The following is an 18,303-nucleotide window of genomic DNA, read 5'->3' as shown; positions in this document are numbered from 1 at the left end:
GAGGGGGGTGAGTGTGTGTGTAAGGCCTTGGGAATCCGGCGGTAATGAGGAGCCCTCAGAATTCAATGGGATGGTTTCCAGGACCTTGCGGGGGAGGGGGGGGGAGGGGGGGCACTCTCCTGGGGCGGGTCTCACTCCAGCCCTTAGAGGGGACCAGGCCCCTCTTGTTCTGAGGAAAGATGACTTGACCAGATACAGGAGGGCCAGCTGGGCTGGGTCCAGACATCACTCACACTGTCCCCCCCCCCCCCCCAACAGGCTCAGGGGAAAGGAACCATTGCACCAACTTGGCTGAAGTGCGACCTGATGCAGGGAAACTCCCGCTGGCCCCTGGGGGCGGACAGGGCAGTGGGGGCGGGGGGGGGGGGGGCCCGGGTGTCACTCGGACCCTGCTGTTCCCGCAGGGGCTGGCTCCTCTATAGCCCTGTCGCGCCATGCTGGTATCTGTCCCCAAGGCCTCCCTTCAGCCCCAAACTCAAGGCAGGAGGAGGACAGGCCTCGCTCTCACGACGAGAAGATGAAGCAAGTGTGAGGGACACTGACTTCTACGCCTCTAATGAAACAGTAACCAGGATTTTGATTTTTTTCGGGAGGAGGATGAGCACAAAACATAGATAACTTGAACGAAGAAATAAAGTCGAAGGCCATGGAGCTCAGAGGAAAACATTCGATCTGGAAGGGAGACACGGGACCCAGCCTGCATGGCTCAGGGGTGAGCATCGACCTGTGAACCAGGAGGTCACAGTTCGATTCCCGGTCAGGCCACAGGCCCGGGTTGCCGGTTGGATCCCCAGCGTGGGGTGTGCAGGAGGCAGCCAATCTATGATTCTCTCTCATCGTTGATGTTTCTATCTCTCCCTCTTCCTTCCTCTCTGAAATCAATAAAAAATAAAAATAAAAAATAATTTTTTTTTTTAAATGAAAGGGAGGCCAGGACCGGTTTGGCTCAATGGATAGAGCGTCGGCTTGGGGACTGAAGGGTCCCGGGTTCGATTCCGGTCAAGGGCATGTACCTTGGTTGCGGGCATATCCCCAGTAGGGGGTGTGCAAGAGGCAGCTGATCAATGACTCTCTCATCGATGTTTCTAACTCTATCTCTCTCCCTTCCTCTCTGTATAAAATCAATAAAAAATATATAAAATAAAATAAAATAAAATAAATGAAAGGGAGATTCTAGGGGAGAGGACCCATGTGACAGGTCACCTTACTGGTGCTTGGCCAGAAAATTCCAGACAGGTTGTTTAAGATGTTTTTGGGAGAGGTTGGAAGTGCAATCAGTTCAGGTTAGTAAATTGAGGTTTGTTATGATGGCCTTTTGGTTTGTGAAGATGGCCTTTTAGAACCACCTTGGTGTTATTATATATATATATTATATATATATATATTATATATATATTGATTTTTTACAGAGAGGAAGGGAGAGGGATAGAGGGTCAGAAACATTGGTGAGAGAGAAACATCAATCAGCTGCCTCTTGCACACCCCCTACTGGGGATGTGCCTGCAACATGCCCTTGACAGGAATCAAACCTGGGACCCTTCAGTCTGAAGGCTGACGCACTATCCACTGAGCCAAACTGGCCAGGGCCATCTTGGTGTTATTGGCGGGGTCCCTTTAGTACCCCCACCGGATGCTGGTGGGAGTGGTGCTCTGGAGAGGTGCCACAGGAATAAGGGTTTTCTGAGGCCCCCACAGAAGGAGGAGGCATGATGGGAAGCTTTGTCGCTGATGTCTCTTTTCAAGGTCTCCTCGCCCTCCGCTGGCCACGGGGAAGGCCCGTTTTGTCTTCAGCGGAGTCAGAATTAAAGCTACTGCCCAGGGTTTCTGCTCCAGGTTGAAACGCAGTCCAGTCCAGCGTCTGGCTAGCTTGTTTGTGCTCCCAGCTGCAGTCATTGTGAAATGGGAATTTTTAGGGGGAAACAGGCATGTGTAGAAAAAGTTTAGAAATGAAGGGGCCCCAGGCAAAACACACAGGGCTACAGAGATGAGAGAAGTTACATTTCCCGTAAGATACGGGAACTGGAAGTGGCAATATATTTACAAAATAAAGCAGGAGGAGGAAGAAAGCTCAGAGGGAATAGGGAAAATTAAAAAAAAAAAAAAGAAAGTGGAGGGGGCTCGCGGCTGAGAAGAGGGTGCGGGAGAAGGCACCAGGCCCTAGAAGGCAGCCAGGGTGTTTGGGATGGACAAGAAGTATGAACGAGCCAGGGTGAGGGGTTCCCAGCAGGTCCTAGCACAGTACTACCCAGAGAAGGCCCTGAAAAACAATGGCTGAAGACATGAATGAATGAATGAATGAATGAATGAAAAGACAGGGAGGAATGGCTCGGATGGGGGTTCTGAGAGAGCTGGAGCGGGGTACAGATTGGGAAAAGCCTTTCATGCTTTGGTAGGGATGAGGACTGGAGCCTGGAGGAGGAGGAATGCATAAAGCAGGAATGTGCTATGACGAGGTCCATGGCGTGGGCAGATCTCGGGAGGCAGGCAGGGGGAGGGGCAGGGGACGTAGGGCAGAGACCGTGGAGACACCAGGATCAGTTCAGGGGCCTCTGCAGCACTCCTGTGGGCGAGAGAGGAAGAGGGGCCTGGACTACGAGAGAACTGCAGGCTGGAGCCCACAGCAGACCCTGCGGCCTCTTCCTGTTCTATTATTTATCACTCTCACTGCTTAGATGGACCGATAGCACTGTTCCGGAGAGGAAAGCCCAGTCTCCAGCTGGCTCCAGTCACTTAGGAAAAGGGGTGATCTCAGAGAGGGGTGAGGTTCGCCTGGCTTCCTCCTGTTCCACAGAATCCCTCCCGGGGCCTCCAGCGGGACCAAGGACCGCAGCCTCCCGGGGACCTGGCCAGGAATTCATTGACATTGTTGCACTTTATCAGAATCCAAAGAGGCCAGCCTGCCTGGCTCGGAGCCCAGGCCCTCAGGCAGCGGGGAAAGGCTGGGCAGAGGGACGGGAGTGGCAAGAAATATTCAAAGTGATGAATAGCCACCTACAACCTACAACCAAGATTACTGTACCCAGTAAAGTTATCATTCAGAATTGAAGGTCAGATAAAGAGCTTCACAGATAGGAAAGCTAAAGGAGTTCATCACCACCAAATCAGTATTACATGAAATGCTGAAAGGTATTCTTGAAGAAGAAGAAGAAGAAGAAGAAGAAGAAGAAGAAGAAGAAGAAGAAAAAGGTCAAGATAAAAATGATGATCAACAAATACATATGTATCAACAAGTGAATCTAAAAATCAAGTGAATTAAAAATCTGAGGAACAGAATAAACTGGTGAATACAATAGAATCAGGGGCATAGAAAGGGAGTGGATTGATAATTATTAGGGGGAAAGGGGTGTGGGGGTGCAGGAAAAGACTGGACTAAAATCCTATACCTATGGATGAGGACAATGGGGGGGGGGGGTAAGGGCAGAGGGTGGGGTGGGAACCGGGTGGAAGGGAGCTGTGGGGGGGGAAAGGAGAAACAATTGTAATAATCTTAGCAATAAAGGTTTATTTAATTTTAAAAAAAAAAGAAAAGAAAGAAAGGCTGGTTGTCTGACTTATAAAAGGTCAGTGCTCCTTCATCCATGACCTGCTCATTGGCAACGAACAAGACAAACACAGAGGCGGGACCTGGTCCAGCACAGGACATGCACACGCGTGGGAGCCTGATGCTCATGGTGTGTAAGAGCTCCGAAGAGCGCCGAAACCAGTTTGGCTCAGTGAATGGAGTGTCGGCCTGCGGACTGAAGGGTCCCAGGTTGGATTCCGGTCAAGGGCATGTACCTTGGTTGCGGGCACATCCCCAGTGGGGGCATGCAGGAGGCAGCTGGTCGATGTTTCTCTCTCATCGATGTTTCTAACTGTCTATCCCTCTCCCTTCCTCTCTGTAAAAAATCAATAAAAAATATTTTTTTAAAAGGAGCTCCGAAGAGTGTTCTAGCCCGGACCGAAGGCTCCTCCTGCCCTCGCCCTTGGCCGGCCTGGGCCCTCTCCCCTCACCTTGGGGACCCCGGGGTTAGGAGGCTGCCGCGCACCTGGGCAGGGACTTGCGGGGCCCGGCCAGGCTAGCCTGCGGCCGCCCGGCCTTTGGCTCCCCACGCGGCTGGCCCGCAGCGCGAGGGCGCAAACCCGGGATGACAGAGGCGGGACCTCGCTGAGCAGGGACGTGGGCTTGCCGTGCTGGTGTGCAGTTGGAAATCAAACTCAGCCAAGTTATGTAACCGGCACAGGCGGACTTTGGCTTTCGGTTCCAACGCGGACGGAGAAGCTCTTTCCAAACTGGCATCCCTCAGCTGACCCTGCTGATGCTCGGCGTTCCCGTGGGCAAAAAGGGGGACTCCCCCGTCCTCCCTCCCCCGCCCACGGCTCACCTCCAGGGCTGTCAGCTCTGACATCCTGGGGAGGAGAGCGCTTTGTTAGACATGCAGCCTCGGCCGCTCACACGCAGCTGTGAGGCCGGAGGCAGCGTGGCATCGAAGCCGGGCCTTCAGGAGGCGGCAGAGCCCAGCAGGAAGCGGCCGCCTCACTCCAGCGGCTGCCTCCCCCGCACAGGGGCAGGACCTTGGAGTCCAGTCTGTGCATGACTGGCTCGGAGAGGCTGCCGGGAAAGGAGCTGAGGTGGCCACGCGGAGCTGACCATGCAGGAGCGGGGCCCTGGGCCCCGGGCAGGAGCCCGGCCGGCACGCACAGCCCCAGGCGTCGCCTCGATGGCAGGGGACAGGCAGGTGGGGACCAGGAGCACAGGAGAGCCAGCTGGTGCTCTGTCTCCCCTTTAACCCGGGGACACTGAGGCCCAGAGGCTGGCTTGTCTGAAGAGCGCCCAGCATTCAGGGACCTGAGAGACCCTGGTTCTGAGCGGGTGGTCTGGGCACCTGGTCCTGTCCTGTCGTGGACGTGAAGCATCGCCGGCATGCGGCTGCCACCACCCCCCTCGGCGTGCCAAGGCTGCTCAGACCAAGGCCCTGTTCCTGCTCCCATGACCCTGTTCTCTGGGTCCCGCCCCGGGGGAGGCCACCTGCTCTGGCACTGCCACGCGGTGACCTCAGCCATCTCCAGCTGCAGGCCAAGCGGTGCAGGGGGCAACCAGAGGACTGGGTGCACCAAGCACCAAACACGGCGGCGAGGCCAAGGTCATTGTCCTCGCTTTGCACCCCTGGGCTCGGCCCTGTCTTATAAAGAGAGGCTTTTGAGCAGACAATCTGATTCCCTCCTAACCTGAGAGTCTCCTTGCCCGGGAGCAACAGGTTGCTTTCTGTTAATTCGCCGCCTCCCCTGCTTCCAGGTGGCAGGCCGGCCGGTGCCGGCTGTGGGAGGGATCGCCCGGCTTCAGATGCCTCGGGGAGCCTTGTCTGGACTGGCATCAGCAGTTTGGCAACCGCTAAAGGCCTCATGCCCACAGGAGGCTGCCACGCTGGCCTCACCTCTCCTCACCTCCAGCCCTCGGCCCTGACACGGGGCGTGACTCAGGCAGAGGCTGTGGTGAGCCCCCTGAGCTCACCCCACACCTCTCCCGCCCTCAGAGAGCGCCACGGGCTCTCCAGCTGAGCTCTGCCTCTAATCGCCTCTGAAGTGCAGTTCCTGCCCCTCCACCCCCAGGCGCTCAAAGGGTCCTTCATCTCCGCCCTCCTGCCAGGTCCTGGCGTGGGAGATCCTGCGCGATGCATCCCACCCCCCCCACCCCCCGACTCTCCTGCTCAGCCCTCCCCTCGGCCGTTCCATAGCAGACACGCCTAAGTGCTCCGTGTCCCCAGCATGGCCCTGACGCCGCGGTCCCCTGGCTTGTGGTTAGTTTGAGAATATGTTCATTAGAGCTGGGGCAGCCGAAACCGGTTTGGCTCAGTGGATAGAGTGTCGGCCTGCGGACTGAAGGGTCCCAGGTTCGATTCCGGTCAAGGGCTTGTTCCTTGGTTGCAGGCAATCAATGTTTCTAACCCTCTATCCCTCTCCCTTCCTCTCTGTAAAAAATAAATAAATAAATAAATAAATAAATAAATAAATAAATAAATAAATAATATATATATATATTGTATATCTTTTTAAAAAGCTGGGGCAGGGACACAAAGATGGGCTTAGCACAGGAGAAGCAACAGGAGAGCCTGGGCGAGGCCGCATCAGCTCCCGGAGAGAGAAGTCACGGTGACAGAGTAAGCCCAGCGCGGCTGCTGTCAGCTCCCTTGGTGACAGGAGTGAGCCAGGGAGGATCTGCTATCAGCTCACTGGGACACAGGGGCAGGGGTGAGGTGGGGGGGATCTGCTGTCAGCTCACTGGGACACAGGGGCAGGGGTGAGCCGAGGAGGATCTGCTGTCAGCTCCCTGGGACACAGGGGCAGGGGTGAGCCCGCCCAGGACAAGCTGCCTCTGCCCGTTGCTCCCCTGGTTGCAAGCCTCATGGGGACCCTTAGAGTTCAGGAGATGCTGCCTGTGGGGGAAGGAGAGGGGGAAGGGAAAAGCAAGGGTGCTCCCGTGAAGGAGAGAGGGTGCCTCAGTCCTCCTGGCTTTGATCTGACACCTCTCCTTGCCAGAGGCCCTGCCCTCCTCATCTGCCTGCAACGCCTACTTCAGCCTTAAGATTCAGTTTCCAAGTCGCCTCCTCTGTACTCCCAAAGCACTTCCTATGTGTAGCCTCAAAACCACTCCTCCCGCCCTCCCTCGCCAGCCCGCGGGCTCTCAGAGAGCAGTCCTCAGGGTGGGCCGGGCCGAGCTCCTGACACGTGTGGAAACCCCAGCGAGAGCGGAGGAGAGGATGGCGCTGAGCAGGGGCACTCACACCAGGCGGTGGGCTGTGCTGCCTGATGGCCCCATTGCTGGGTTGAGCAGCCGGGTCCTCTCCAGAAGGAAGTCATGCCCTGGGGCTGGGACACCCCCTCTTTCTCCTCCCCCACACCCCCCTGGAGCCAGGCTTCCACGACCTTGAGGCCGTGTCAGCCTGGGCTGGAGACCTTTGAGCTCCGTCCACGTCTACCTGTTAGCTCGGCCAAACAGCCACCACGTGTTATTTTTCTTTCCTTAGCCCTGAGGTCACAGACCTTCCACGCTGTGTGTGTGTGAGGTGGGGGCATGCGCCCTCCACAAATATCGGTGATAAGGGACAAGCTTAAAAAAAAAAAAAAAAAAAAAAAGTCCAGCCAATCACAGATCGATACTTTTGTAAAAATACACTGAAAATGAGACAGAAAACTGAAGCAGAAAAGGCCACACAAACACAGCGTCCGAGGCCGGAGTTGTCATTCTTAGAGGCAACAGGCACAGACGTTCCCCATGGAATTGCTATAAACACTCTGGACACATACGTCCTCCCAGTTCCCGCCCTTACCAGGCGGGCAGCCAGTCCGTCTGTGGCCAGGTGTGCTGTGGGGACCGCACTCTGAGGTGGGACAGCCAGCGGAGGCCAGGGCGGCGAGGGGCCCAGCTCCCGGAGGTGCAGGCACAGCTGGGGAGGCTGTGAAGAGCAGAGGCCTTGGCCGCTCCCTCTGACCTGCGTCAGTTCCGAACCTCTCGGGTGTGGGGACTCCCAGCTGTGAAATGCCTGTTCGGAGAGCAGACATTGACTGAGCGAGTTGAGGGACTATTGTCAATGCCCCATTGTCTGGTGAGACCAGCTGAGCCCGAGCTGGGATTCAGCTGTGGCTGCTGATCTGTAGTTGCCAAGAGGGATCCCCCAGAACCATATCTCGGGGGTCCTGGGGCAGACAAGCAGCCTAGAGACAGCAGTGTCTGCTCCCCGGCCTCCAGGCCGGCCTCAAGGTCAGTGTCAAGGCCGGCCTCAGCTGAAGGATCGCTGTCATGAGGTCTCTGAGCATAAGGGCGTGCACGCTGCCTCTGCCCAGAGACCAGAATACACAGAGGGTAAGGCATGTGCCTTCTTTCTGTGGGACACTGTGGAGAGCGGCGACAGCATTTGGACAGGTTCAAGCCTCAGTCTAAGGAGAGGCTCTTGTGGCAAAACCACATGCAAGTCCAGCACAATTATAGCCAAAGGCTGTGGCTGTACACTTGACCTTATGGTTCAAACCTGTGGTCCCAGGAGGCTGAGCGATGTGGGCTCGATAGAGTGCAGGTGTATGTAATTGAGTAGATTCGAAACCCGAGAGAACGTTGTAAACATCTTGACTACGCCCTTACTTTGCCTCGTGGAATCTGGCTGTAAAATAAAGACTCGGCTTGCAGGCCATGGCACTGTCTCTCTAATCAGAGAGGAGTGTCCCACCTAGCCCCAGCTTTATTTTCTTGGAGAGATGGGCGACCAAAGCAACATGGGAAACATGGGACTTGCCAGCATTCTTCAGGTCATTGTGTCTTCTCCTGAATTTTTTACTTGAGTCTTCAATTGCTCGACTGACTGAAAGATATTCCTGCTTATGTTCAGTATCAGGACATTGATAGAAGTAGAAAAAATAAGCATAAAATGTGGGAGTTAATTACCCAAACTTTTTTTTAAAAAAAATAAGTCTTTATTGTTCAGATTATTACAATTGTTCTTCTTTTTTCTCCCCATAGCTCCCCTCCACCCAGTACCCACCCTGTTGTCCTCGTCCATAGATGTTCGATTTTTGTCCAGTCTCTTCCCACACACACCCCCCCCCCGAGAATTGTCAGTCCACTCCCTTTATATGCCCCTGATTCTATTCACCAGTTTATTCTGTTCATCAGATTTTTTTTTATTCACTTGATTTTTAGATTCACTTGTTGATAGATAGATATATTTGTTGTTCATAATTTTTATCTTTACTTTTTTTTTTCTTTTTACTCTTTTTAAAGAATGCCTTTTAGCATTTCATATAATACTGGTTTGGTGGTGATGAACTCCTTTAGCTTGTTCTTGTCTGTGAAGCTCTTTATCTGCCCTTCAATTCTAAATGATAGCTTTGCTGGGTAGAGTAATCTTGGTTGTAGGTTCTGGCTACTCATCACTTTGAATATTTCTTGCCACTCTTTCTGGCCTGCATAGCTTCTGTTGAGAAACCAGCATGGAGACCCCATGCCCAGGTTGCATCCCTAGTAACCACCCCCCCAAACTCCTGAGAAGCCTGCGCACCAGGGCATCACAGGAGCCTCCAGCCCCTCCCTTGTCTGCTGTCCTCCAGCACTGGCCTGTCCACCTGCCCCCCTGGCTCACTGTCACCTCCAAGCTGTCTTAAGAAGCTGCCAGCTAAAACAACAACAAAAGAAAAACAAAAACAAACACAGAAAAACACCCACTGCCTTTCCCTTTCTCTTCCAACAGCTCCCAGAGCAGAGCTGCAGGCCTGAGACTGTTCCTATGGTCAGCAGATGTGGGAGTTGCCTCCCCGCATACCCGCCCCTAGTGAGCCTGTCTGGATCAGCAGCACCTCCAAGCCTCCTGACCCCCCTCCCCCTTTCCCTCTGTGCTTAGCGTCGTCCAAACACCTCTGCTGGGGACTTCTTTCTGGTTTTGAAGTCAAGTACTTTCCTGTGCCCTGGCCTTGGCCCTCGCTGCTGGCTTTGCCTAAAATGTGTCTTCTCCCCCACCCCCACCCCCCCTTGCCCAGGCCTGGCTCTGAAGCCACCCTCAGGGTCCTCCCTCACCACCCTCCACCCCTCATTCTCTGCCAACGCTTTGCTTCCTTCCTAGCAGTTGTCACACGCTGTTTCCTGGTTGATTGTCTTCCTCCCCGATAGACTAGAAACTTCCTGCGGGCAGGGACCGGGCCCACTTGCCCACTACTCTGCCCCGAGCCGCGTGCCCAGCCATGGTCAGCAGGGGCAGTGCCAGGCGAGGGAGGGGGCCCATGCAGCCAGGGGGTATGGTGCTGGGAGAAGTGCTAGCGTGACTGCGTGCACACGGGCCGGGCCCTGGGGGCTGGCTCCACGGCCTCCACGCCACAGGCAAGGCCCAGCCCGCTGTTCAGGGTCCGAGGGGGAAGGTAGATGACGAGAGGCTCTGAGGTCAGGTAGGTGCTGGCCCATGTTCTCCAGGGAACAGGCTCTGAGCGAACGCAGGGGCATCACGAGCTTCCTTCACCCACACAACGGATTAGCAATCACCCCGGGAGGAGACAGGGCCACCGAACGAGGAACGCAGGAGGCCAAAGTGGAGAGGGATCGTGCATGTGTCGGGTCATCTGGACACCAGAGGGCTGAGCCCCCAAATGGCACCCAAGCCCGGGGACGGGGAGTCAGCGATTTGGACTCCCGGCGGGCTTCCCCGGGGCGGAGACTTCTCTGTGCAGGTCCGGGGTCTGGGGAAGTCCGGAGGGGACAGGTCATGGTCGGAGCAAGTGGGATGTGGTCTCAGCAAGGGGAATGTCCATCATGACGTGGCCGAAAGGTCAGTTCCCAGGGGCGGGGGTATCGATTCAATTATGGGACAGGCCTACCATTCCTTGCTGTTTTAGGGAAGAGGGACGAAGGCCATGCCTTCTGTGGTTACTTCCTGCTGAGCAGGGCCATGGAGATTATAGGGGGACGGACTTAGTCATCGGCGGGAACACCGTGTGGGTCCTCACGGCTGGAGCGGGGCTGCGCAGCAGCCGGACTTCCTGTGAGCCCGGCTGGGAGGGCCAGACCGCGGGCCTGGGAGTGACCCGGGAGGTGAACGTAGCCCTTCGCTCAGCACCGCAGCCCCGGGCCACAGGTCACTTGTCCGGTTTTGCCGCTTTCCTGGGCCTACGTGTGACGTAGGGAGGAAGAGATCGGGATCTGGGTTTCCTGATTAGCGACATGAAAGGGGAAGAGAGGTTGCCCTGGGTGCGAGGTTCTTGTTTCCCAGTTTTGCCCGTTGGTAGGCATCCAGAGCTTTCAAATGAATGAAATGAATGCGCGAGCTGTGGTTAGCCCCCTACGCCAGGCCCAGCGCCTGCTGAGGCACCGAGGGAGGTGAGGAGAGGGATAGTCTGGATGGCCCTTTTGGGTCGGATCTGAGGGTGATGGGGACAGGTAAAGACTGATTCTGGGACAAAAATTGTACACCTAGGGATGAAGACAGTGGGGGAAGGGGGGAAGGGCAGAGGGTAGGGTGGGAACTGGGTGGAGGGGAGCTATGGGGGGGGGGAGAAACTATTGTAATAATCTGAACAATAAAGATGTATTCAATAAATTGGAGAACATTATGCTGAGTGAAACAAGCCAGTCAATGAAAGAAAAACACCACATGATCTCACTCATTTATGGATAAGGAACATTATAAACTGATGAACAAAAAGATAGATACAGAGACAGTAAAAGAAACAGACTGTCAAATTACAGCGGGGAGGGGAAGGACTTGTATGCCTGCAGATAAGCACAACCAATGGATGAAAAACTCTGGGGAGGGAGGGCATGAATGGGAGTGGCAGTGGGGTGGGGATTGGTAAGGTATGTACACATATAATACCTTAATGAAAAAAGTGAGAGAAAAAAAAGATTTATTAAATAGATAAATAAAAGACTAATTATGGGGACTACACTTACAGTGGGTGAGAGGCGAGAGGACAGGTCCCTCCCCAGTTGGTGGGAGGCAGATGTGTGGATTCTTCCCACAGAGGAAGGAGAATCCCTCGTCATGGAGAAGAGCTGGAAGGCAGAGAGCGAAGAGGTGGACTAAAGGGTCCGAAGCCCCTTTCCTAGTTCTGGGCTCCAAGCCCAGAGGCTGGTCGCCATGGCGCTCTGTAAGAGGTGGCAGATGGGGGTGGGCAGGCGTATAGAGCAGCTGTTATCCGGGGAAAGGGAGAGGGGAGGAAGGAGCATTGCAGCCTTGGCCTGGAGGGCGGCTGCACGCTGATGGGAGACAAGGCGCCTGCCTGCTGGGCCCTCGGGTCCTGGGAGCCGCACAGCCTCCCGTGGGAAGAGCACTCTGACCGCTCTCTGGGGGACCAGGCAGGACGCCCGCTGGAGTGGGGTTCAGCGGAAGGGACGGTGTCTGGGGGGTCCGGGCGGAAGTGCAAGGAGCCCTGCCGCTGGGATGGGCCTCGGGACACCGGCGTCTCTCCTTAGGGCGCGTCCAGCACCGCGCTGGGCCTCTGCGGCCTCCTGGGAGCTCTGAACACCGTCCTCGCCGCTCTGAACACCGTCCTCGCCTTGCTCTTTATTTATTTTTTAAAAATGTATTTTTATTGATTTCAGCGAGGAAGGGAGAGGGAGGGAGAGAGGAACATCAGCGATGAGAGGCAGCCTTGTCGCTGGATCTAGCCAAGCCGGCCCCCACACATCCCCCTAAGAAACCAGCCTGTCCTCCCTGACCCTCTCCAGCCGGCAAACCATGACCTCAGCCAGTCGCCGCAGCACTGCTGGCCCCGAGGCTCACCGAGGGCTCTCCCTGGCCCCACAGCAATTCCTTGTTTTTAGAGAAACAGGCCCCAGCACGCCCGGCTCCTGAGACCGCCCCTCTGGGCAGGACATGCTTAGCTGGTTATGTCTGACCACTGGGCCTGCGCAAGATGATTTTTTGTGTGTGTGTGTGGGGGGGAGGGGGTAATCCTCACCTGACAACATTTTTCCATTGATTTTCAGAGGGAGTGGAAGGGAGAGGGAGAGACAGAGAGCAACTTGGATGTGAGAGAGACACATTGTTGGGTTGCCTCCTGCATGTACCCAGACCAGGCCCGGAGAACCTGCAACCAATGTGCCCTTGACTGGAATCAAACCAGGGACCCTTCAGTCTGGGGGCCAACGCTCTATCCATTGAGCAGCACAGGCTAGGGCGGGAAATGGTGATCTTTATTGACAAAGGCCCACCTGAGTGTCCTGAGAACATGGGCGAGGAGGGAGTTCCTGTGCGTCGGGGAAGGGTGGGGAGCCCAGTGACCAGCCGTATCTGTGCCTCTTACATGGGGGGCCAAGGGCCTCGGGGGTAAGTGTGGCCCATCTCAGGGCGAGCCTCCAGGGGGAGCGTCTGGGAGGCAGAGGACCCCGAAGGGGTAATGCTGCTCGCTAACCCTAAAGGGGTATCCCCCTGCCCTTCTGGGGGCCAGGGAACCCACAGAACTACAGCTGCGGCCCGGAATCAGGAAACCCCCAGACTCGGCTCCCAGCACCCCTGCAGACGGCCTGCCTCCTGTGCGTGCTCATTCCCGAGGACCCGAGAGCCAGGCACAGGGTTAAGGGTGGGAAGCAGAGGCCGGCGCCCGGAAATACACGTTCCCAAGGCCCCCCTGCCGCTGAGGCCAGGGAGGGGCGTGAGGACCAAGACCAGGCGCCCCGAGCTCTCCACTGTGGCCTGGAGAGCAGGACCTGCCCTCTGAGCCCGGCCCGAGGTCAGCAGCCCCACCGCCTACAGCCCGGCTCTTAGGAAACACCTCCCTCCGGGGTTTCTACACCGAGTGCCAGACAGGCTTTGTGCCCAACGTGAGGCTCAGAGAGATGGCACCACTAGTTCAGGGTCAAACAGAGAAGCAGCAGAGCTGGTGCAGACCTGAACGCCCGGCCCGTCCTTTGCTCACAGGGTCAGAGCCCCCGAGAAGAGGACCCCCCCCCCCCCAGCCCGGTGCTCAGAAACCGCGTGCGAGAAACGGCTTCCCTCAGGAGGGGCGCGGAGGGGCTGGGGTGTCCGCCCTCCTCCGATTGGAAATAAAGAAATGCAGGCCCTGGTTGGTGCGGCTCAGTGGCTAAGAGCATCCGCCCGCCCACTGACGGGTCCCAGGTTCGATTCCCAGGCAAGGGCACATGCCTCGGCGCATGTTTGATCCCAGCCCCAGGCATGTGGGTGCAGGAGGCAACCCATTGATACCCCTCTCTCACATCGGTATCTGTCTGTCTGTCTTTCTCTCTTTCTCCTCCTCCTCCTTTCTTCCCACTCTCTCTAAAAATCAATGGAGCCCTAATTGGTTTGACTCACTGGATAGAGCGTTGGCCTGCGAACGGAAGGGTTCTGGGTTCGATTCCGGTCAAGGGCATGTACCTTGGTTGCGGGCACATCCCCAGTAGGGGGGATGTTTCTAACTCTCTATCTCTCTCCCTTCCTCTCTGAAAAAAAAAAAAAAATACATTTTTAATAATAATAATAAATAAAAGTCAATGGAAAATACCCTCGGGTGAGGATTAACAAACAAACAAACAAACAAACGAACGAAAGATATAAAGAAAACAAAGCTTGTCCTGAAGAGACTGGGCCCTGCGCTCCCCCCTGTCCCCCTCCCCCATCGATCATCCCCCCGGCCACCTCTGTCAGGTCAGTGACACTCTCCCAACGGCAGCGAGGAATTAATTCTCTTTCCTAAGCACAGTCTTTAGACGTTTCTGACACATCAGCCCGCGGCATCGGGCTCCACACCTCGGTGCTCCAGCGTCCTGGGTGCGGCCACAGGAAAAAGAAGGCAAAAGAGGCGGCCCCCAGGGCGCCCGCAGGCGGCACGAGGAGAGAGGCTGCGGCCCAGAATCTTCCATTCAGCGTCCAGCACAGACCACTGTACATCGGGATCAGATGTACCAGCCGGCTGGCTTTGATGAGAGGCAGCCCTGACGCTGGATCTAGCCAAGCCTCCCCCGCCCCCCATCCTCCCTAAGAAACCAGCCTGTCCTCCCTGAGCCTCTCCAGCCGGCAAACCATGTCCTCTGCCGGTGGCCGCACTGCGGGCCCCGAGGCTCCCCGAGGGCTCTCCCTGCCCCGCAGCACATGCCGTGGACTTTAACGTAGAGAAATAGAGGGGTCACGTGGGGACCGGTTTATTGCTTCAACGGCAGTGGGTGGCCTCCTGGATTCAAAATGGACAAAGGCCAAGCAAGGAGAGGAAGCCTCATTGGGACAAGGGAGTCTGGAGGCCATTCCCACAACCACCTTTCCTTCTTAAAAAATATATGTTTTTATTGATCTCAGAGAGGAAGGGGGACGGAGAGAGAGAGAGAAACATCAATGATGAGAGAGACTCATGGATCGGCTGCCTCCGCCTGGGCCCCGACCAGGGCCAGGGATCAAGCCTGCATCCTCAGGTCATGCTCTTGACCGGAACTAACCCCAGGACCCCTAAGCAGATGCTCTAGCCACTGAGCCAGACTGGCTAGGGCCCAGCTCATTGTTTTTGATCGTTAACTTCTGTTGATTATAAGATTATTCCAGGTCAGTCCTAGGATTCGCAGGGTTCAAAAGCATTTTGTAGAAAAGAGCCGACGAGTAATGCTGCACCTGCAGTTCAGCAACATATTCTCCCTTTCCAGCCTAGGAGAGCCAGCCGGCTTGCACAGCTGACCCCGAGAAAGGCCAGCATCTCCAGCAGAGGGCAAGCGGTGGTTGGAAGGCGATGGCTCTTCTTCCCACTTCCTTGTTTTTAAAAAAATATATTTTATTGACATCAGAGAGGAAGGGAGAGGAGAAAGAAACATCAATGATGAGCGAGAACCATGGACCAGCTGCCTCCTGCACGTCCCACACTGAGGATCGAGTACCCCGACCGGAAATCAAACTGTGACCTCCTGGTTCATAGGTCAGTGCTTAACCACTGAACCATGCCTGCAGGCCCCACTTCCTTGTCTGAAAGTAAAATGGATTTCGTGTGCAACTTACGAATAAATATTTTACTCTAATTGCTCTTTACTATCTAGACATTTTCTTACCACTGACATTTGCAAAAGGAAGACCACGGGAAGGTCTGATCTCCAAGGAATGAAAGTTTCCATCACCCTCGGAACACCTGTGACCCCGAGAGCCGCTTTGGGTTTGGCGCCGACTTCCTGAGTATCTGAATGAGCTGGAGCGACCCTCACTGAATGAGTAAGAGTGGACCCGGGGTAGCTGTTTGACACCCCAGTGTCCTCTTTGATTCCCCTGAGAGCTCTCCGTTCGGAAGCGGGGACCTGGATTATCCCCAGGGGGCACGGCCGGAGAGACACTCACTGCTCTGCAATAACCAGGTGAGAGGAAGAACGTGCAAAGGGGGCAGGAAACATGTGCCTCTGGAAAGGCGGTGTCTGCCTGAGCGCCCGGACCACACAGCCGGGGCGGGGCAGGCGTCACGCGTCCCGTGGGACCACAGAGGCAAAGGGCCCGCCTCCAGAGTCGGCGACTGCACTTCAGCCCAGGGCAGGCTCAGGGGGAACCCCTCAGACGCCATTTCCCGTTGTTCTGCCTCACACACACTTAAGCTCATTGCTAACGCTCTGAGACACGCAAACATACAGGCCCTAGCCAGTGTGGCTCAGTAGATAGATCACTGACCTGTGGACTGAAGGGTCCTGGGGTTGGATTCCCGTCAAGGGCACGTACCTGGGTTGTAGGCTCCTCCCCGGCCCCGGGGCCCAGGTCAAGGCTTGTGCAGGAGGCAACCCATTGATGTGTTTCTCTCACATCGATGTTGCTCTCTGTCTTTCCCTCTCTTCACTCTGTTTAAAAATCAGTGGGAAAATATCCTTGGGTGAAGATTAACAAGACAAAACAAACAAACAAAAATTCTTGCCCATCTGACGAAAAAGAAGGGAATAATTTTGATTTCCTCATTGTGGTGGCTGCTGTCATTGTTTCATTTGACAATCTAAGGAAAAGCACAGCGTCCCTGACTAAGTAATCAAGTCGCACGTTTTAAAAAGCCTGCGGCACACCCTGCAAACCTCGGAGCCACGCAGTATCATTCGGGTTTGAAAACTCATCAGCCACCGCATCGCGTTCCCGGAATCCCGCGCCTTCCCGCTGGACAGGGACCGCCAGAGCCGCGTGCGGGACAGCCAGGCCTCTGAGCTGCGAGGGAGCCCACACCCCGCTTCCATCCTAAATGTGAACTGCTGAGACCTTGCTCCGGCCTGGGCCTCGGCATGACCAGAACACGCGTGAGAAGAACACGCATGAGAAGAAACCGCCTGAGTCCAGGGGAGAACCGCCGGGAAGCAATGAACCCCCTGGCGCGCACAGAGGCTGGGAACGGTCCCAGCGGCCAGGGAGGCCTCCCAGCGCGGCAGCCCCGGGCAGCGGCTGTGCAGTAGCCGGCACGCCCAGACCCGGCTTAAGGGCAAGTCTCAAACGGATCAGACCGAGTCCAGGAAGCTACCTGCAGGTCAGAACGAAGGCCAAGACTTACATGACTACGGTACAACCCTTCACCCTCAGGGTGACCTGGCGACCCCTCAGGAGTCACGCTGCGCGCAAAGAAACAGTGAGGGTGGCCGCGTCCTGGAAAGAAACCAGTGGACAGACACAGACCCGGTCCCGGGAGAGAGAACGGGACTGGCAGAGAAGGATCTGAACGAGCTGTCATGCATGTGCTCCATATGTTCAAGATGCAAGGGGGAAACAGAGCGAGGGAGAGGAGGGATGACAGGCGTCAGGCTTACAGAACAGGTTTTAAATATTTACAGGAGCCATAAACATGATACTGACCTTTGTCTTGTGAGGATTAACAAGACAAAAAAAAAAAAAAATTTCTGGCCCATCTGACAAAAAAGAAGGGTATAATTTTGATTTCATCATTGTGGTGGCTGCTGTCATTGTTTCATTTGACAATCTAAGGAAAAGCACAGCGTCCCTGACTAAGTAATCAAATCGCACGTTTTAAAAAGCCTGAGGCACACCCTGCAAACCTTGGAGCCACACAGTATCATTCGGGTTTGAAAACTGTTTGGCTTTTTTAAGCCGAAACTGGTTTGGCTCAGTGGATTGAGCGTCGGTCTGCAGACTGAAGGGTCCCAGGTTCGATTCCAGTCAAGGGCATGTTGGTTGCGGGCACATCCCCGGTAGGGGGTGTGCAGGAGGCAGCTGTTCGATGTTTCTCTCTCATAGGTGTTTCTAGCTCTCTATCTCTCTCCCTTCCTCTCTGTGAAAAATCAATAAAATATATTTTTTTAAAAAGAAATAGGAACAAGTAAACATCCCCTACACCCCCACACTCCTCCACACACACTCATATTCACAAACGTATGCTGTGGGGGGCTGTGAGAAAGTCCACAAAATCTCCTCCTCGCCACGGGGATGCCCCTTTGCAATGTGACTTCACAGATCTTGCCACCAAGAAGGGAAGTTGTAAAAAAAAAAAATCATACTATGTCAGTACAGTTTGGGTAATATTATTATACTTAAAATCCTTTTTTTCTTGAAATATTAATGTTTGTTGCACATAATCCTATACATGGTAATAAAAGCCCAGCAACCAAACAGCACAACGACCAGGACAGGTCAACCAGTCGCTATGATGCGCACTGACCACCAGGGGGCAGACGCTCAATGCAGGAGCTGCCCCCTGGTGGTCAGTGTGCTCCCCCTGTGGGAGACCGGGATGAGCAGCGCTCCCACAGCAGGCTGGTCGCCGCAGGCCATGCCCCCCCCACCAGTGCATGAATTCGTGCACCAGGCCTCTAGTATTATTATATTTTAGACCATTTTTCTTGAATAATTGGTACTTACTGCATGTAACATTATTATATATAAAATCATTTTTCTTGAGATTTAAAAAAAA

The sequence above is a fragment of the Pipistrellus kuhlii genome, unplaced genomic scaffold (genome assembly GCF_014108245.1).
Source record: "Pipistrellus kuhlii isolate mPipKuh1 unplaced genomic scaffold, mPipKuh1.p scaffold_m20_p_59, whole genome shotgun sequence".
NCBI lineage: Eukaryota > Metazoa > Chordata > Mammalia > Chiroptera > Vespertilionidae > Pipistrellus > Pipistrellus kuhlii.
Note: the sequence above shows the minus strand (reverse complement) of the source record.